General features: G+C 37.4%; 1 protein-coding gene and 1 long non-coding RNA gene across 4 annotated transcripts in view; one reads left to right on the forward strand and one right to left on the reverse strand.

The window, feature by feature from the left end:
• The window catches only part of LIPI (lipase I), a 130,354-nt gene that overhangs the window by 96,111 nt on the left and 12,538 nt on the right, over positions 1–21,705 (reverse strand). For all 3 annotated transcript variants that reach the window (XR_012021185.1, XM_072806558.1, XM_072806559.1), the window contains exon 2: positions 1,071–1,126. The gene's annotated coding sequence lies outside the window, so the exon portion shown is untranslated. The remainder of the gene's footprint in view (positions 1–1,070; positions 1,127–21,705) is intronic.
• On the forward strand, positions 6,202–13,141 carry LOC140621846 (uncharacterized). The gene is made up of 2 exons (XR_012021573.1): positions 6,202–6,354; positions 12,842–13,141. It is a non-coding gene; the product is annotated as an uncharacterized lncRNA (long non-coding RNA).

A 21,705-nucleotide genomic window follows, 5' to 3' on the forward strand; every position in this document is an offset into this window, starting at 1 on the left:
CTGCTTCTCCCTCTGCCTGTGTCTCTGCATCTCTCTGTCTCTCTCTGTCTCTCATGAATAAATAAATAAAATCTTAAAAAATAAGCAAAATAAAATCTTTAAAAAAAGGAAGGAAGGAATGGAATAAAAAGTGTGTTATACTTTATGCTTAATGGCATGGATTTAAAAAATACAAAATTAAAAAAAAAAAAGTCTTTGGAACTTCCCAGTTTACTATGGGCAGGAATTGGGCTGAGAAGCTCATTTTGTTGCAAAAACTTAGCCATCCCATCTAGATAAGGACCCAGAATGCAAAACCAAGAACTTAGAAGGCAGTGCCAAGAACCAAGGAGAATCATTCCCAGGAGCAAAACTGTCCCCAATTCTAGATTTCACAGTTATTAACCTCAGTAACTGTTGTGCCTCTGATCCTGTCCCTATTTGAACTGGAGTTCCTACTGCACTTATTTTTGGCTCACCATCATGTGCTGGTAGAAAAAACTTTAAAACTAAAAATCTCTCTTTAGTTTACAGCTTAGCAGAAAGAGAGGAACTACACCCCAGGAACCAAAGAACCTCATCCATGCCTGGATCTGATTTGGGTGATGACCACCTAAGCTTGATGCTGTAACATGAGAAGCCCAGGGGTCCTAAGAGTTGATGAATATGTTTTCTGCATAGTCAGAGGACAGGCAAATTCTTACACCATGGTTGGTGACCATAAATTCATCTTTTTTTTTTTTTTAAGATCTTATTTATTCATGAGAGACACAAAGAGGCAGAAATATAGGCAGAGGGAGAAATAGGGTCCCCACAAGGAGCTCGACGTGAGACTTGATCCCAGGTCGCCAGGATCGCCACCTGAGCCAAAGGCAGATGCTCAACCACTGAGCCACCCAGGCATCTCACGACGGTGGTAAGTTCTCTGGCACTCTCCTCATTGAGTTAGGGGGTGTTTGCCTCTTCCCCTTGAATCTGAATGTGTTCTTTGTTTTGGCCCATAGAATACGGACAAAGTGAGTAGGTGCCAGTTTCTGGGCCTAAGCTGTAAGAGACTAATGTTCCCACTTTCTGTATCTTGGAATACTCACCTTTGGAGCTTGAATCTCCCCGTAAGCAGTTCGTCTGTGGAGAGGTCCTGAGATACCTGGAGAGGGAGGAGAGCACAGCTGAATCCAACCTTCCAACAACTGCCAAGGCCAGGCATCTGAGTGAATCCAATACCACCGAATGACTCCAGCCCACACCATAGGGAGCAGAACTTCACAATTGAGCCCTGCCTACATTTCTGACCCACAGGATCATGAAATATAATAAAATGTTTTGGGTTTTACCCACTTTGGGGTAATTTATTGCCCTGTAAGAGATGACGGGAACAACATTTCAGTGTGAGCTTAGTAAGCAGCTGGTGCAATACGGAAAAAAAAAGATTTTTTTTATGGAAAAAATTTAATATGGAAAAGAAAACTGCTGTTTTCCTTGGTCTTCTTGGGGTGAAGTTGGCCTCAGGTGCAGGTATTCTCTGTTCCCCATGTAATAAATTTTTCCAGCATCACCTTTACTGGTTTTCTAAGATTTTTGAATCTTGGAGTTCAATAATTGCAGACTATTTAAATATAATACTCTACATTTTCCTCCCAAGCTTTATTAATAAAGATTGCTATGTTTTGGCCACTCCTTGGCTTCTCATATCTTTGGAATTCAGATGGAACTATGGGGGGATATTTTTTCATCCCTCTCTAAAGAATTTCTGCCAAGCCCAGTTTTTCAGAATTTTAATGCAATCAGATTGGTTTTATTTGCTTTTAAATACTAGTGAGATGGAGAGGAAAGAACGGATTTTTTTTTGTCACGTTCCATTAACCAATGCAAATAACTTTCCATATGCTCACTGAACAATTTAAATGCATTTCTGCAGTCAACCTGCCTTTAATCTTTTTGCAACATATCTGTTAACTGGGGAGTTGAGATCTCCATGGCACCTTATGGTTAGAGAGTGAGTAAAATTACAGAACTTGAATCCTTACAGTTAATCTGTAAAATTTTTAATACTCATTTAATTTAAACCATAAAAAATCCCATTTAATCACATGCAATATCCATAAACAGAGACATTTAAAATCTGCTCTCAAGACGTCTTAGAAAATCAGTTGCATTAAAGCTGCTCTAGGAATTCTGCTCATTGTTGATTTTTGGTGTCTTTTCTGAGCTGGCCCTCTGTGTAGCTATTCTTCCCTGTGTAGACTTCTTCCCTCACACCTAACTGGTCGTTGCAAGCTACATAACCTAGAAGAGCTTCAAATCCAGTTTAATCTGCTCGGGTGGAGTAAGGTTTCAAAAGCTCTATCTCACTAACCACCTTTCATTTCTTTACATTTCGTTCAGGGAGATGAAGTGGTCTCCTCCCATCTTCTTTCTGAGTCCATCCTGTTTATTCACAGTGACTGTCATGCAGATCCAGCTGTATTATACTCAGGCTTTCTAACTCCAAACATCTAAGTAGTATTAGGCTCCCCAGTATTTCCTATAGCTATTAAATAAGAATCTAAGGACAAGAAAGTGTAGAATATAAGGTATTCTATAAATAAGAATCTGGATCCTACAACTGCTTTGTGATTAAATCAGAGTTCTAAATCCCTCAGTAGACTGGACAATTTTGGGGATTCCATCCAAAGGGACAGCTGTGTACTGACAAAATGTCCCTTCCTCTGGCCTCCTTAGTACTGATAAAGGAGTACTCCATAGAGCTCCATGATGCTCTGGTGAGAGCCTCAGCATTCTTACTCCTCCTACCTTCCATCCTGGTACCCACCGCTTCCCCATCCTTATTTGCCCTGGGACCATTAAGATCAATCATACTGTGTTGTTCATCTTGATTTCCCTCAGTGGCTACAAAAAGCACATTAAGTTATTCCTCGTATCCCAGACTATAAGGACCGGAGAATTTGTGAACATCCTTCCTCTTTACCCATATTTCACCCCTTCCCAATTCCTGAACCTTCCTGCTGTGCTTTTAGAATTTGGTCTATTCAGCAGCTGGATGGCTCAGTTGTTTAAATGGCTTCCTTCAGCTCAAGTCATGATCCTGGGGTCCTGGGATGGAGCCCTGCATTGGGTTCCCTGCTCAGCGGGGAGCCTGCTTCTCCCTTTTCCTCTGCTGTTCCTCCACTTGTGCTCTCTGGCGCTCTCTCTCTTTCTCTTTCTGTCAAATAAATAAATAAAATCTTAAAAAAAAAAAAAAAAGAATTCAGTCTTTCAACAGAAAAATTCCATCTCCTTGACCTGTTCTCTTACTTTCCTGCTCTGATACTAGATTCTTCTCTGAGGACACTGGTTCCCCTGCAGCCCTCTCAAGGGGTGGCTGTCCTCTCTCCTCCTGCACGCACCTCTTACTACTCTTACCCCTCTTACTAGAAGAGGGGTAGTTGCCTCTTTCCTCGACATTGCCACTTCAAGATCCTTCTCCCTTCCTCTCTCCATGGAAATATATCTCCTGCCATTCCTCCCCACTGCACCGTTTACAGCAATCTCTCATTTCCCTAATGTAACTCCTGCCTTACTATCAGTGTCTTTGATACTATTCCTGCCAAACTGTCAGTGATGTCAATGTACACCTAGCAGATCCTTCCAAAGTCCTGATCCTTTGGTTCCCCAAATTCTACTCAAGCTTCTTAACTCTTCCCTCATCCACTCATTCCCATGCTCATATGTTAGACATTTTCCCCATTACTAAGAAATGCAACCTCTCCATATTTCAACTTCAAGAATTCTACACGTCCCTTAAGAGCACCTGTCATTCCATTAACAGGTGAGGGCAAGAGCAAGATAGAGATTATAGAGCTCATATGATCAAATTTTAAACCTTGAGCTAAGGCATGCTGTAGAACACATATTTCATAATATTGCTTGATTACTCTATTAGGAATTTGAACTGTTTTTCGCTATCATAGATAATAGATTATAGATAATAGATAATAGATTATCTATTATCATAGATAATATCTATGCTAGATATCTTTGGGCAAACTGCTGATTATTAATGAATGTGTTTACTAATACGAATTTCCAGGGGTCCATAGATTCAGAAAGATCTTTTAGCAGTCCTGCTGGATTAATTAAATGTGTCTAGGTTTGCTCAGAGGTGTTATAATGAGAACTGAGAGATATGAAAAGCTTTTCTTCCTTTATACTTCTGTATTGTTTGAGTTTTAAAATAAGAACCAGCATTTATGAATATGTGATAGAGATAAAATCTTTTTGTTTTAAAGTTGGTGGATCATATTAACCAGTGATTCACAGAAGACATAAAGCAAATTGGCAATGAACATGTGAAAAAAAAGGGCCAGAGATGAACTTTGAGGCCAGTACAAGTATTCTTTTAGTTTTTGTGAGATTTAGTTTTTCTCTCTTTATATTTTCAAGATTTTTCTCTTTACCATTTTTTTTTAATCTGAAGGTATATTCAAGGTGTTATTTTCATCTCATTTACAGGATATTTAAAGGTGTGAATGTATTCTCATTGATTTTACCCAAGATCTGCTGTACTCTTCCTCTAATTTGGCTTTTTTTTTTTCATTTATGGGATATCTAAAATCCCTCTCTTTTTTGTTTTTTTAAAACTATGCATCTCCAGTTTTATCATGTCTTATTCACCTTCACACCAACCCGCTCTTTCTTCGTGATTCTTCTGCCAAGTTTAGCTAATGTGGAAACACCTTGTGTCTTGAGATAAATAAACACTCTCATTATTACACTGCTTAAACTAAAAAAAAAAAAAAAAAAGAAAAGAAAAGAAAAATTGGAGTCTCCTCTTTTTCTGAAACTTTATAAAGACTTTTTTTCTGTTGCTTTATTATACATTTTAATTTCCCTCTTTCAAAATGTGCTCATTTTTTAAGTGAGAACTTCCTTCAAACAGTGTTTACCAAATTACATGGAATGAGGAATGAGTTTACGTCCATTGTGTGCCAACTTGGGTGCAATTCCCAGTCTTGTGTTGGGACCTTATCCAGAACAGTTTCAGGAGCATGTGCGGAGTTCATAAGCTCTTTCATTATTTAGAAGGCTTCTATCTATTTCTGTCCTGCAGGCATGAGACGTGCCTTTTCTATATTCACCACCTGGGTTTTTTTTTAACATTCAGAACAGATCATGCATGTAGATCTGTTGGACCCTCAGTGTGCACGGTGGCCAGAGATCTTCCTGACCCCATCCCTGTTTCTAATGCTTTACTTGTGAGCATTACATTTTAGAGAGGATAGTAAGCCACCACCACCAGTCTTGATTTGGGGTGGCCCCTAGGTCCTATCCCACTAGTATTATGGAAATTTTGGTGTCTAATTCGGTATAGAAGAAGTTGAAGCAGGATATAGACATCAATATTGACATCACAAAGTAGCAGCTAGAAAGTAGAGGAAGAGCTGTCAATTTTCTATTTGATAATGATTTCCGAGTTCTGAAACAGGAAGGGAATGGATGGCAGAGGATGGAGGGAGAAAAGCTGACTGGCTCCTCACTGCTCAGCTGACTACTTCTTGTAACCTGGTGGTCTGTAGAAAAATCCTATGGTTCAAACAAGATTACTGCTGTGCCCATTTTGAGTTTTCCTTTTTTTTTTTTTCTTTTGCTTCTGGAATCAACTATTTAAGTCAGAAGCTGAGTGAGGCAAATTAATTATAGCCATTTTCTTAAAAAGATGTGGGGAAAATCCTACATTAAGAGGTAAATTTTATTTTCAAATAATCCTGAAAGAAAATGCAAACTAATGATATTTTCTATCACCAACTTTGTCTTTTACTAAGAAGAGCATTTAAATACATGCTACGGGCTTAGTTAATTTAAACAGAGAAACTAAATAGTTGTAAAAATCTCATTAGTCCCCTTAATAGTAGTCTCATATCTTGAAAGCAAGTTCATCTGTTCTGTCCCCACAACTTCTTTTTTTTTTTTTTTTTTTTTAAGATTTTATTTATTCATGAGAAACAGAGAGACACAGGCTCCATGCAGGGAGCCCGATGCGGGACTTTATACCGGGACTCCAGGATCATGCCCTAGGCCAAAGGCAGGCGCTACCACTGAGCCACCCAGGGATCCCCTGTCCCCACAACTTCTGATAAAGATACAGTACTGTTGACCTAAATAAAAAGGCAAGTTTTGGACCATTTTAAAAAGATGAATTTACTTGATTTTGGCTCAGGTCATAATCTCAGAATTCTGGGATTGAGCCCCATGTAAGGCTCCACATTCGATGTGGAACTTGCTTCAGATTCTCTCTCCTCTCTCCCTTGGCCCCTCCCCCTCCCTCTCTTAAAAAAAAAAAAAGAAGAGTTTATTTGGGAATAACAGAGAAATTGTAATTTGGAACAGGCAACCTGAGTAAGCTAATCCACTGAGGGTTTGGGATGGGCTGTATTTATGGGCAGGGAATAAGAGGGGAGAGTTCAGTTAGAGTCTGATAAAATCAAAACAAATGGAGACCAGATTTGAAAATTCGCCAAGCAGACAAAACCAGTCCAGTCATACAGACAAAGCTCAAAGTCAGTACATTTGCAAGTCTAACCCAACCTGGATCATTTCTTGTTTAGGACTGGAAAATAAGCAAAATTTTCCAGTCAATATGAAGCAATCCCTGATTACTTCCTTATCATTATTTTTTTTTTAAGATTTTACTTATTTATTTGAGAGAGAGAGAGAGTGGGGGAGGAGTAGAGGGAAAGGGACAAGCAGACTCCATGCTGAGCACAGAACCCTCACTGGGGCTCCATCCCAGGATCCTGAGCTCATGACCAGAGCAGAAATCAAGAGTCAGATTTTAACCAACTGACCTCCCAGGATCCACTACTTCCTTATCATTTAAGAAAATCCAAATAGGGATACCAGGGTGGCTCAGCGGTTTAGTTCTGCCTTCAGCCCAGGGCGTGACCCTGGAGACATGGGATCGAGTCCCATGTCGGGCTCCCTGCATGGAGCCTGCTTCTCCCTCTACCTGTGTCTCTGCCTCTCTCTCTGTGTCTCTCATGAATAAATAAATTAAAAAATCTTAAAAAAAGGAAAATCCAAATATTACCAGTTTTCTGTAAATTAGGTATTTAGGGGAAATCAATCTCTCAGCCCTTAAGTTTTGCTTTCCTGAGGACACATGTATGAGATTTTTCCATTTTATAATCTCTGGTTCTGTTTTAGATAGAAATTCTTTCATGGTACCCTTGAATCAAGCAGACAGGGTATTGACTTTTCTTACCATTCATCTGATTATGTCATTGTCTACTAATCCTTAATACTTAAGTCAGTATGCATTGATAAATAATAATTTGATTGCAGGAGCATATGCACTTAAACTGACTTATACCGTTTCTTAGGACATTTTCAGAAATTGCCATATGCTAGTTGTCCTAAATTCTCTTTATAACAGATCCTTTAATGTTTCTTCAAGAAACTGAACGTCTGAAATCTATATCCAATCCAAATCAAATATAGAAACATAGACCATGAAACTTGTACCATTTCCATTCTCAGTTGTTCATATGCAAAGTGGAAAACAATGATCTATTTCACATGTTAAGGATAAATGCAACTAAGAATGTCCTAGACACCTTTTAAACATTTCATAAATATTATTTTTCCTTATGGACTACACAAAAATCTAATTCATCTTATGGATTGCAAGAGTTCTGTTTGTAATCATGAGAGGGTGCATGGGAATGAACTGATTTTTTTTCATCCAAACACTTAAAAGCAAAGCTCTGTTCCACATCAGTGAGAAAACACTCAACACAGCAGAATCATTTAATAGCTTTCAATATTAATACAAGGATATGCTATGGCTATGTTCAGTTTTCCATATCTCTGGTTATGTTTATCCATTGAGTCAGGTAATTGATACAACTCTCCAGTCCAAGTTACCTGTGTAAGGGTGAATTTTAATATTTTTTTACCCTGTATAAAACATGATTAGAAGAGAAATATATCTTCTTTCCTCAAAATGTTTACCCATCATCTAACCAGTGTAGTCAGATTGTAAGGGATAAATTGTTACCATGTGACACAGCAGGAAAGCGAGTTAAAATTCTTAGCAAGTCCAAGGCAACTATCTGGATATCCCAGAGTGCAGTGATGTCATAAGAACATGACCAGATCATGCAAGCGTTCACCAGATAACCTTACTTGTTCTTTATGGCTTTATTTATGCAAAAACAACAATTAATGTTTTGATTCATCATTCCCTTTGCTATCAAGGATATAACAGTAACTAAGTCCCTTACAGAATTCATTTTTGCAATGAGAAATAGGAAAGAGAAAAGTTACACCTTACATGTGCCTGAGAGTTGTAATATTATAATCCTACAGCTTTCTAAGAAGATGGATGGCACTCCTGAATATAGAATAGTTATACAGAGTCATTGATCCTTCTTAGCAGATGTCCAAAGGAAGGCTAAGAAAATCCTTCCAGTCCTAAGAACTATAGGGCAAACTACAAACTACTTCCAGAGAATAGGACTCTTGAGTTCCAACCATTGGTACTTAATTTAGAGTTTTGTAAATAACCTTAAACAAACAGTTTGGATATTCAGCTAATCCTGAGTAGGGGATTTTCTTTTCTTTTCTTTTTTTTTTTTTGTCTGAATGACCAAATCCAGAGATTTGATAGAGAATAATAATTAGTTATCTATCTATCTATCTATCTATCTATCTATCTATCTATCTATCTATATATTTTAAAGATTTTATTTATTTATTCATGAGAGAGAGAGAGAGAGAGAGAGAGAGAAACAGGTTCCATGCAGGGAGCCTGATGTGGGACTCGATCCCTGGACTCCAGGATCACACCCTGGGCTGAAGACGGCTAAACTGCTGAGCCACCCAGGCTGCCCCAGAATAGTAATTAGTTATCTATATATTAAGCAAAATCAAACTTCACTTTATAATTCAAGAAACTTTAGACATTGAGCTTCTAGTAATAGGTATGGAGTCAAAGGCTCTCAGTATATTTTAGGAGTGACCAGTAGATCTCCTTTGACCCTTTCCTTTTCTCTTGCTATGTTCTTTCTCAAAAATATCTTATCCATAACTTTTGTGAATCATACTTGCAGTCCATATTCCAACCCTGAGCTCTCTCCTGAATACCAGTCACTTGCTCACAAGTACTTATAATGTCCCTTAACCACAGATATTTGATGTGGTTGATTGTTTTGCAGAACAGGAGAAAAGTAGAGGTTATAGCTCTGCTCCAAAAAAAAATGAGTCCCTTTTTATATTTAGCAGGGAACCTTCCTTAGTTGTATCTCAGGGTCAACAGTGGACAGTGACAGCTTTAAAATATATACATATTTTTAATCACTTGAGTATTTGTATAGGTATTTGGCATCTGATTATTGGGGATGAAAAATATTATTTTGGCCAACAGGATTTTACACATGGGTAGTAAAAGCCAGTTACCAGTGCCATTAAACAAAACAAACAAAAAACAAAACCCTCCCTATAGCTCCTTTAAACCTTCTACTTTTAATTATTTCCTCTGTTAGACAAAACATGATGAATTATTATGATATGTGGCCTATTGGATTACTTATTGGAAGACACTTTTATTTTCTATTGTTCACTGAGAAATCATTTCTTTTCAGAGAAACAATGTTTTTGCAAAATATGTGGAAAAATACTTAATGTCTTTCTAATCAATTCCTCAACCACTTAAATAAGCTACAAAATAAAGTTTTACATAAAAATTGTGCTGATAACTGGTTTGATCTACTGTAAGTGAAATGTTTAAAAATGAGTTAAGTTTAACAGCTGACAGTGAGTATGTAGTAAATCTGTTCATTTATTTATTTATTTGTAAAGATTTTATTTCTTTATTCATGAGAGATGCAGAGAGAGAGGCAGAGACAAAGGCAGACACCTCACAGGGAGGTTGATACGGGACTCAATCCCCAGACTCTGGTATCAGACCTGACGTGAAGGCAAACGCTCAAACGCTGAGACACCAGGTGTCCCAATAAGACTATTTAGAATATCTTGAGATATAGGTAACGGGCAACAGTTAGTGGGAAACTAGGCAAAATACCAGCACCACCTAGAAATGAACAGGATAGCATGAGAGGGAGTGAAGAAAGGAAATTGAGAAAACCAGAACAGTGAGCAAGAGAGAGGAGACCTGACCAGAATAATGTAAGACTGGACACTTTTTGGTGGAAACCACATAATACTGTTTTATATTCAGTTTCAAATTATTTACAATTTCAGATCACTTTACAGCAATGTCAACTAGGTCATCCGTCCAGATTATCATTAAAGTCAACTAGACCAGTGAAGACCTTCTGTGTGTGTGCATACATGCACATGTGTTGAAAATAAGTTCAGTGAGTTAATAAGGTGTGGAGCAGTGCCAATGTATTAATTGTACTAATTTTGTGGAAGCAAGAATTTGAAGATAAAGATAGCTATGAGTATGCTGGGTATTCCTAGAAATCTTGAGGAGCTCCCTGCATACTTCATAAGACATGGGTTTGGGATTTGAATCAGTCTTACAGTCTTAAGTAGTAGGAAGAGTTCTATCACAGATTTTAGATGACACACAAGTACACACACTTTTTTATTGTGAAAAAAATTAGCGTGGAGCTTTTAAGGGGCTACTGGTTTGCAGTGTCAGATAAAATAGTCTCAGCAGGCAAGTAGACTCTCCTAATTACTAGAAATGAGTATCTATCTATCTATCTATCATCTATCTATCTACCAAAAATAAGGGATAAAAACTCATAAGGAATCTTCGAAGAAAGAAAAGCATAGTCCAAACAATCATGGAATATACTGTTCCTAATAGTGGGGCAGCAATAAAAGTACTCTGGACCCAAAGTCTGTAGATAGAGCCAGAGAAGGTGCAGGTATAACTAGCAGTGTGATCTGTTGGGTTATTTGCTGAAAGATCATCCAGATGGGGTGACCCTCAACCCATCCACCGTGATTCCCTCCTTAGAGCAGCAGCCCTATGGCTTCTGTCTCCTAGTAGCACTGGAAGAGGTGCATCACCCCTACCAATTACTTTGTCAACTCATCCCTGATTCCATTTCATTTATATTTATATTTTTTATGATGGAAAGAAAACTATAGTGTTAATACATTAACACTGGTACTAATTCTAATGCTGTGTGCTTGAGAATAAAATTTAATCAAAATAGTTTTATGTTACAAAATTCCGAACATATCTAGAGAGTTGTTAATATAGTTAGAATATAGGGAGGTCAGTGTATCATAAAGCATTAGGGTAATACTCAATGCCTTCTCTTAGAAAACTATTCCTTTAGAATTCTGGACCATATCTCTCAAAATTTTTTTTTTTATCTCTCAAATTTGAGAAAATGCTCTGTCACCTTGAAACTCAGTTTGGGGTTCATCTTATTTTAGTGTTCTGCTGGTTGGGAGGAAATATTAAACTGCTTCTTCATGAACCTAGGAGGAAATCTATAAGAGCAGTATTGGGTAGTGTAGGATTTGGCCGTCAAAGTTGGAAACTGTTTGCCTTGATAGGAGGCTGCTTTCCCCCTCTAAAGGGAAATGTCCTGTCCCTGATTAGCTATTGACCTAAGGGCTAAACCCAGTAGGTTAGGAGAATGAAAAGCTGAGAGATGTTAGAGGGAAAAATGTTATTCATTCACCTCATGTTTCCATTCCAGTAATTCTTTATGGCCTCTTATCCTAAATGTTATTCACTTGACCCTATAGAGGTGTAGGGTTCTTCACTGAAGAAACCTGTTAACCCATATTTTCTGATTGTATAGACCTATGATAAAAACTGGATATCCTAGATATTTAATTCATATCTTCTTCCCCATCTTCTCTGGACTCATGTGAGACCACAGCCCTGGAAGCATATGTTGGTTCAGCAGAACTAAACTTTCCATTGCTTGGTTGTGTCAGTGTCTACACCGGACTGGAGGCAGTGTTCACAGGTCTTTCCAGTTTGCATTTGTTCTTTCAAAAGCCCTCCTTTGAACACCTGTTTGCAGTTTTCTGCTGTGCTTAATAACTTTTTTCACCCTGGAATTTGAAGCTCTGTTTTTCACTTGGGGTGAAGGAATTGAAAACTGGAATTGCAAATTCTGACTCTGCATCCCTGCTATGTCCAGCCATGATAGCTAGTGCACACCACAGGTGGTAAGGCCAGGGAGACACCCCAACAATAAAATACGTAAATGCTTCAGTAAGAAGATGCCAGTATAAGATTTCCTCATTTTAATATAATCCCTTGCCATGTTTCCAGGGAGAAATTAACTAACAAAATTAATCTCACAACCTAAAGTAAATTAAAGGAAATTAAAGTCCTTAATCTTGCCCTGTGATTTCAGGCCCCAGAACTCTCTAAAGAGTTTAAGTTAGAGTCCAAAGAAATTTGAATATTTTGTGGGTTTGTGTCTTCTCAGAAGCAGCCCGAGCAATTCTCCATGCCCAGAAGGAGCTGGGTTTCCTTAGTGGCTACATTCTGGGTTCTGCCTCACAGTCTCCATAAATCTTCCAGAGCCAATAAAAGCAACTGGAGAAGACTCCCATTGAAGGATTTCTTATGGCAATGTATTTTATCACATCTAGAAGGAAAAGGGGATCTGTGTACCCATTTCCTTTCTCAGAGATATTTAGAGATTGCTGCCTTATAAAATTTAGAAAACCCCTAGGGTGATAGCCCTGGTCTCCAAGCTTTTTGAGGTTCTTATTTTGGTACTCTTCCAAATGTGCAGAAGTTTATCACCTCAATTGCCCCTTTCAACCCTGATTTCTCGTCCTTTAAGCCTGCATGGAGTCCAAAAGAGGAGTTTAACGACCTTCATTTTGACCTTAGTCTGTACTTTCTAATTGATTAGATTCTTCTTTCCAGTTTATCTCTTTATTTAGGCAAAAGACCCGGCAGGTGAAACATCCTGTGAGAGGAACCTGAACTACCCCCTCAAGCAATAATGACTGCCCTGACTCCAAGACCCAGAAGATTGAGCCCAAGAGAATGACCTACCCAATCTTTACTGCCCAGCTGCCTGTACCCACTGACTTTTGTCCCACATTTTCCTTATATAATCTTAGAAAATATTTTCAGCAGTTTAGAGACAATCTTCGCGACATAAGTCTGCTGTTTTCCCAGTGTTGGCCTCACTGAAATAAATTTCTTTCTTTTTCACCACCACTCACATCTCTGCCTTTGGATTTGGTCACATCAAGTGGTGGAACATGGTCTACTTGAGACCTCTGGAGCCAGGTGCTCTTGCACTCTTGTGCCCCCATTACAACACCCCCACTTAAGACACCATTCACCAGTCTGGGTTATCATCTGTGCTTCTGACCAACTGGCACTGGATTGGAAGTTCCAACAGCTCCCTCTTTGTTTCAATTAATTTGCTAGAGCAGCTCAGAGAACTCAGAGAAGCTTTACTTACTAGAGCACCAGTTTATTTTACATATATATAAAATTAAGGAACAGCCAAAGAGAGATGCATAGGGCAAGGTAGGAGAAAACGGTACAGAGAGAGCTTCCATGACCTTACTAAGCACTTACTCTCCCCAAATCTCCATGTGTTCACCAAACTGCAAGTTCTCTGGGCCTCTCCTTTTGCCTTTTTATGGAGGCTTCAGAACACGAGCATGCATGATTAAATCATTGGCCATCAGCAATTGATTCTACCTCCAGCCCCTCCTCCTCTTCTGAGGTTGGGGAGGTAGGATTAAAGGGTCCAACCTTCAAATCACAGGTTAGGTCTTCTCTCAAGCAGCTTCCACTCTTAGGTGGATTCCAAATGTCATCTTATTAACATAAAAAGAGACTCCTTTGTAACGCTCATCTCTTAGGTAATTGCAAGGGTTTTAGGAGCCCTGGGCCAGAAATAAAGATGAAGACCAAACATTTAGTTCTTATTACAAATCACAATATCCACAGTCATACCTTAGAGTTGTCCCACTGGAGGGTGGGGAGCCTGACCATTTATCCTTGGACTCCCATCCCCCATCAGTTAGGAGTTGCCCTGGCACATTAACTACCCATTCCAGCCTCTCCAGGGTGCTGAAGAAGCTACTCCTGCAAGGAACCTGCAGGGCAGGAGGGAGAAAGCTGTGAGTTGTGGGGCACTGTATGTAACTGCTAGGAAACTCAGATGGGGATTTGGGGGAGGTGGGGACACATACAGTGAAGATGCATCCGCAGCATATGCTGCATTCTGTAGCCTGCAATTTTCCTGTGCTATTCCCCTACTGCTTTAGCTAAACTCAACAGTCTCCAGAAGTTTCTGAGAATTTTACTTAGGAGGATGATTCTTTTTCTTAGGTTAGCTGAACCCTAGTGCTCCTTTCATTTTAGTTTTCTTTTGCTTTCTGGTTTCTGGTCCAGATGCTAGTTTTGTTTTGCTCTTTTTTTTTTTTTTTGTTAAGATTTTATTTATTTATTTATTTGAGAGAGAAAGAGAGTGAAAAAGAGAACATGAAAGGGAGAGGAAGAGACAGAGGGAGGGCCAGGACGCTGACGTGGGGCTTGATCCCAGGACCCTGTGAGTGACTGTGACCTAAGTAGAAGGCAGACGCTTAACTGACACTAGTCTTGTTTTGAAAAGCTACCCACAGTAGGATGGATTTATAAAGCAAGCACAATAAATTCTGAGTCTGTGAAAAACACAGATTGTACAGATCTTTCCCAACTGCACCTCACTGAACTGGGCTGTGTTACCCAGAAGGCATTCTCTTATCAGAACAACATCTAACCTAGTCTTGGACTCTTCTGCTCTGATCCTTTCAATATGTATCATTTCTACTCTGCCTTCCCTTTGAAAACTATTCCCTTAGATTCTGGAACATATCTCTCAGAGTCAGGGCAATACTCTGTCACCTTGGCATTCACTTAATAATAGTTTGTGTATATTATACTGATCTTACCAGCTTTCCACTTTCACATTTACCTATGCTTTATACAATCCTTTCAAATGGCTGTTTTACTCCCTTCTTCCCCCCAGGTGCCTGCTGTTGCTGTTGCTGCTGCTGCTTTTATGCAACTGGCTGTTTCACTTTAAAAAAAAATTTTTTTAAATTTAAGTTCAGTTTGCCAACATATATAGTATAATACCCAGTGCTCATCCCATCAAGTACCCTCCTCAGTGCCCGTCAACCAGCTGTTTCACTTTTTAAAGGATGTGTCACAGTTTGGATTCTCCAGGAAGTAAATTTTGAGATGAAGTTTAGTGTACAAGATGTTTATAGAAGAGTATCCTTGGGATCAACACCCAAGGAGGGAGATGTGAGCAATAATGGGCAGAGGGAGACAATGAGTGTCCTATCATAATCAGAGCTATCCTGTTTTGGACTGAAATGTCCTGGTCCTTATACCCCAACCTCTATCAGTCTACATTTAATGTAGGCCACCCCAGAGTGCATGGTCTTAGGCAATGCCATAAGACTGAATAAGAAACACAGGACAAGGAAATAGAAAGAAAGAAAGAAGAAAGAAAGAAAGAAAGAAAGAAAGAAAGAAAGAAAGAAAGAAAGAAAGAAAGAAAGAAAGAAAGAAGAAGAAAGAAAGAAAGAAAGAAAGAAAGAAAGAAAGAAAGAAAGAAAGAAAAGCACAAAATAAGATGGTATATTTAAACCCAAATACATCAATAATAACATGAAATATGAGAGCTCTAGATAAATGACATTTTCACACCAACTTTTTAAAAAGTCCACCTATCTGCTATTTACGATAAATCATCTAATGGAAAAGGATATTGAAATGCTGGAAGTAATAGAACGGAAAATTATACACCATTGAAACATAAAGAAAAAAAACCTGGCATAAATGTATTAATATCAAGAAATAGAAACATTTAAGCAAACACTATTACACATGATAAAGTGGGCACTTGAAAATAATAAAAGGTTCATTTCACTAGTTTGATATAAATATAAAATTGTATGTGCCTAATATCATCCTCAAAACACATAATGCAGACATTGTCAGAGATATGAAGAGAAATAAATAAAGTCACAATTATACTGGGAGATTTTTTTACATCTTTATATATAACATAAGGAAGCACATACACAAAACAAGAAAGGATTTAGAAAAATTGAACAATGCAATTATCAATTTTAATTAATTGATGTTCATATAAAATTATAATAATTCATATTTGCTATTGATACCAATTGTAACTGGTAATTCAATTATTTGATTATCTCTGTATCCATCTATCATTACATCAACAAGAACACTAAACAATTAAGGAAGCTGAACTTATACAGGGTCACGAAACAAGTCATTAAAAATGATAAAGATATATCATATATATCAGGGCTTGGTAAGTTATGAACCACAGGCCACATTTAGCTTGCTGCTTATTTTTTTAAATAAACATTTGTGGTAATAATACAGCCACACCATTGTCTATGGCTGCCTCCAGGTGCAACGGTAGCATTGAGTGGTTTTGTCTCTAAAGCCCTCAGGACTTGTGCTTCTGTTAATTTAATGATCTTGGTTCCCAAAGGAGTAATTCTTTCACTAGGGGACTAAGTATTTATTACGCCATTAAATTGTAAGTTGAGCCTACTACCTGGCCACTTCGAGTTCCTGATACCAGTAAATCAATAGGCAAAAAAGGATGTAAATGTCCCGAATGGAATATTAATTCTGACTAGCTAGAGAAAATGGATTGCTACTATATAAGGCATAAGTAGATGTGGAATTCAGGAGTTCTCCCTGCAAGTATCTCAGTATTCCCAAGTCCACAGCAAATGGAGTATTATTTAAAGTATCCAGCAGATGGTGCCCAAGTAACATGCATAGTCGATTTGGGAGCTCCTGCAGGCTAGTCCAAGATTTGATCTGCTCCCAGTGCCAGCTGTCCTTTGCCATGGAAAGGTAAAGTCTGCATATGTAATTGCAAATGCTAGCTAGGCAGCCTCCTGCCTCTGTATAGAAGCTGAATGAACTGCTTGTTTTACTTTGGGTATAGAAAGAGTAAAGGTTAAGCCAGTATCTTCTAGCTTTTATAGACTTACTGATATATTTTTATAGAATCATAAGATATTCTTTTTTTTTTTTAATTTTTATTTATTTATTTATTTATGATAGTCACACACAGATAGAGAGAGAGAGGCAGAGACACAGGCAGAGGGAGAAGCAGGCTCCATGCACCGGGAGCCCGACGTGGGATTCGATCCCGGGTCTCCAGGATCGCGCCCTGGGCCAAAGGCAGGTGCCAAACCGCTGCGCCACCCAGGGATCCCAGATATTCTTGATATTAAATCAAAAGCGTATGGGCATAAAGACAATACTTTATAACCATATATCATATATTTTAATTGAAAAGTCACATTTGAAAGGTGTGCTCAATTTTTAATCCATACTATGCATACTATTTTGTTCTAGGGTTAATGTTTAATCCTGAACAAGAACACTTGTTAAGCATGTTTGATCTTTTATAGGAATTCCCCCATCAGCTGTGATGAATAATGGAGATTTTATTAGGGAGTTAATTTAAATTTACAAAGCTATAGGCAATCAAAAGCACTTGTTCAACAAAGTTGAAGTTATGGTATATAAAAGATTTATTTATTTGAGGCAAAATGGTTGAAAGCATAGGCTCTGAAGACAACCTGGGTTCTGGACTTCTGTACAATTCGGAGCAAGGTTCTTAGACTGGTTCTGTGCCTCAGTTTCCCCAGCTATAAAATCAGAGTAATTATAGTTTCTTCTTCATAGAATTACTCTGCGCTAACATGAGTACAACTAAAGCACTTAGAATATGTCTGCCATGAAAGAAGTGCTAAATAAGTGCTGATACTATTATCACTATTATTTAACAAATTTAAATTTCATAAGCATGTGTCTAAAATATTAAAATTTCACTGAATAATTTGGACCACTCATTTAGGGTGTGTCCTTATTTCTTCTTTGAATACTTTATGCAAATCAAACTTCCTTATAGAATGCAATGTTATCATCTTTCACTTAAATAGCATGACAGAGTAGATGTAATTAAATTTAAATGAATTTCAATTAGATCAGGATTTAATTCGAGTCAGAATTAATTTCCTCTATTTTATAAATGGCATGTTCTGTCTCAATATACCAATATTTACATTCTTGATAATTGAAATATAGTTGCAAATTTTATATTTAAATGTAATAAACATTTTGGAATGCACACCTTATGTATTTCAAATAAGGTATCCAATTAATGTATTTCAGTTAATTCTATAGCTATAGTCATTTACTTCTGTAGCTATAATCATATAATTTAGCTGCCATACTTATAAAAGTTTATTCAAGTGACTTTGATGGGGGCCTCAGAAGTTTTCTTTCCCTCCTCATTTAGGGGGATTGCCACACCTGTGTTACATTGAGACCCTAGCAGCAAAACCTAACAATTTCACATTGACTATATTGAAAACATACCAATACTCCTGAGGTTAACATATATATTTAATATAATCTCATCCAGTACACATATTTTACAATGAAGAAATTTTCTGGTAAAACTAAATTTGCAAAACCAAAGAAATGTACCAAAGAATGAAATATATTTTGATCCAATAGTTACTAAAGTATTATTGTATTGCCATAAAAACATATCAATGAAAAAGAATAGAAATTTTAAAAGTAGATACAATTGCATATAATTTAGGATATAAGGAAGTATATAACAGGAAATAACGGCAAAAAGGTTAATACTGAATAAGCAATGTGATAAATGAACAATTCACTTAAAAGGATTATATTCATATGTTTTAATATATTAAAAATAAATTCCAGGTAGATTAAAGGGGTAGATTTAAAAGAATCAAGTCTTAAGAAAACCAAGTCTCTCAAAAATCCTGCAAGACTTTTTAAGTACAAATGCATAGCAGGACTGGGAACACTTACCTCAAAGAGATTAAGTAACCTACCTAAGGTCACTGAGCTCATTAGTAGAAGAATAAAGAATCAAATACAAGTTTATTTGAATATGAAATCTGTAATTTTCCATTACAATTCTATGTAAAGTGCTTAGAGTAGTGCCTACAATATTTTGAACTAGATTAAGTTTATCATTGTTAGTGGTATTGTCACTGCTATGATCATTGTTATCCACAGAGCTGGAGAATGGTTACAGAACCAGGTGAAATAATGTAGGTTAGTAGTACATACTTCTGCACAATGTTGCCAAAGTTAACTAGAGCCACTGAAATGTTTAAACCTCCTGAACTAATAACTCTTTGTAATTCATTTCAAGGAAGTAGTGAAAAGAAGCAGACAGAAACATTTTCTGTACAGAGTCCCTTGTGAAAGTTTGAAAATAATCTAAAATTTGAAGTCACCATTATTTCGTTAATTAAATTATGCCTCATTACCATAGAATATTAGGTAGTTATTTTAAAATGATAATACATAGAAAATGTAGCAAAAGGAAAGAACGTGATAGCAAAAAGGAAGAACATAAATGTAATTCTGGTAACATTGCAACTAAAGGCAGTAAGGGTGCTTAAAAAGAGAATATAAAAAAATCATACACAGTGTGGCTGTCAGAGGAGGATGGAATTAGGGTGATTTTTTTCCTTTGCTCTTTTTTATGTTTGTTCAATTCGTGAAACTGTGAGATAATACCTTTAGGTAATTTGCTTAGTATATTTATAAGCATAATTATTTCAAATATTAACATAGGTATATTTGACATTTAAATTGAAAATAATGTGAGTTTTAAATTAGATTATTTTAGCTATTAAGAAGAAATAAATTACCATATTAAATAATACACATTTTCATTTTCTCTTCCCATTGTCCAGATTTAGATAAAATGTTTTTTTCTTTAATCCTTAAATTAACAATTAATCATTAGAGGGAGAAACCACATTTAAATCTTTGTAGGGTCTACTACAATTAAGGCTAGATAATCACTTTGGTAGTCTTGGAGGAATCTAAAGCTTTTTGACTTCTCTCTGTTCATTAATGTGCATTTTAAAAGCCAAAAATAATAAAACTCTTGCTTCTATGGCTCATCCTTATTCCACAAATTCATCTTGTTAATGTTAATGGGAAGATAATGACTACTTTCTTGTGTCATAACCACCACCTTTTCTTTAATAGACAAAGATTGATGGTGATTCTAAGTAAGATAATATTGGCCAAGGAGGGGCGGGGGGTGGGGGGACAGGGAAAGAGGCAGAAATTGTGCACAACCTGTCATGACCCCTTTTCAAGCTTTTAAATACATGTGATTTTATCATTTCTACTTCTAGGTACTTGAAATACATTAGCTTTATTTTGAAAAGATTTTTTTTTTAAATAAGAAGCCTCCTTTGTAAATCTTTATCCTTTATTGAATTTCACTATCTTCTTAATACTATAAATCATTGGATCTCAGATGTCAATGATTATGGATTTACCATTATTTCATGGGCTGTTACAGAAAATAATATTACCAACTAAACTATGAAACAATGTTTTCTTACCTATCAGACATGTTTTATAGAGAGATATTCTTAGGCTTTATTTATTTATTTTTTAAGATTTCATTTATTTATTTGAGAGAGGGACAGAGAGACAGAGAGATGTTGTGAGCAGGGGCGAAGGGCAGAGGGAGAAGCAGCCTCCCTACGGATTAGGGAGCCTAATGCCACACTTGATCCTGGACCCTGGGATCATGACCTGAGCCAAAGGCAAACGCTTAACCAACTGAACCCATGCACCCTTTTTTGGGCTTTAGAGGTTTTATTTGTCACTGTTATGACTTACATGAAAATGATATGGAGAAGTAAACCAAATCAATGAACACATTTCTAAAACTTCTTTGTACTCGGATCCAATTTTATGAATCTCTCTTCAAATCAGAGTTGTTGTGGTCCTTTTTGTCCTCACCATACTGTCGTTCTATGTGCCATCAAGAACTGGCATAAGTGGGAGCAGCCTGGGTGGCTCAGCGGTTTAGCTCTGCCTTCAGCCCAGGGCGTGACCCTGGAGACATGGGATCGAGTCCCATGTCGGGCTCCCTGCATGGAGCCTGCTTCTCCCTCTGCCTGTGTCTCTGCCTCTCTCTCTGTGTCTCTCATGAATAAATACATAAACCCTTAAAAAAAAATAGCTGATGTAGGTGGACATTCTGAAAAGTGTTCCACTGTTCCATTTTCTTCCAAAATGCAAACATCCATTTGGCAAATTTTCATGCCAGAGTTTCCTTGAATTTTGCCAGATACCACATTCTTTGTTCCTCTTTTCCCTTAGGTATTTGCTTAAAATCCTTTTTCAGAGAGACTTTCGCTGATCACCACATATAAATTGCAACATCACTGATACTCTTTTCCCTCTTCCCCTCAGTAGTTCTCCCAATAGCCCGCTATCTGACATTACTTTATGTGTTCATTGTCTATTCCCCCAAACATAAGATAGTGTAAGTGTTCTATGGGAAGGATTTTACTTCCTTTTGTAATCTAAAAAAAAATTTTATCCAACGCTTAACACAGTGCCTCCTCCCTGATAGATATTCAATGAATAACAGATGAATGACTAAACAACTATTCACGTGAGCTGGAAAATTCAGAAAAGGTATTCCTAGTTTGCAGGAATTGCCTTCCCTTTGAAATGCTGGGTTTACACACTGAGAAAATGTATTTCTCTCTGAACCCTATTCTTTGATAACAACCCCACCGCTTTTTTTTTTTTTTTGACACTGTCTTTCCCTGGCTGTGTGAATATCACTGTGCACAGTATGTGGGCTTTGGTTGCACTGTCACCTTCTATTCTGAAAAGCTTGT

The sequence above is a fragment of the Canis lupus genome, chromosome 30 (genome assembly GCF_048164855.1).
Source record: "Canis lupus baileyi chromosome 30, mCanLup2.hap1, whole genome shotgun sequence".
NCBI lineage: Eukaryota > Metazoa > Chordata > Mammalia > Carnivora > Canidae > Canis > Canis lupus.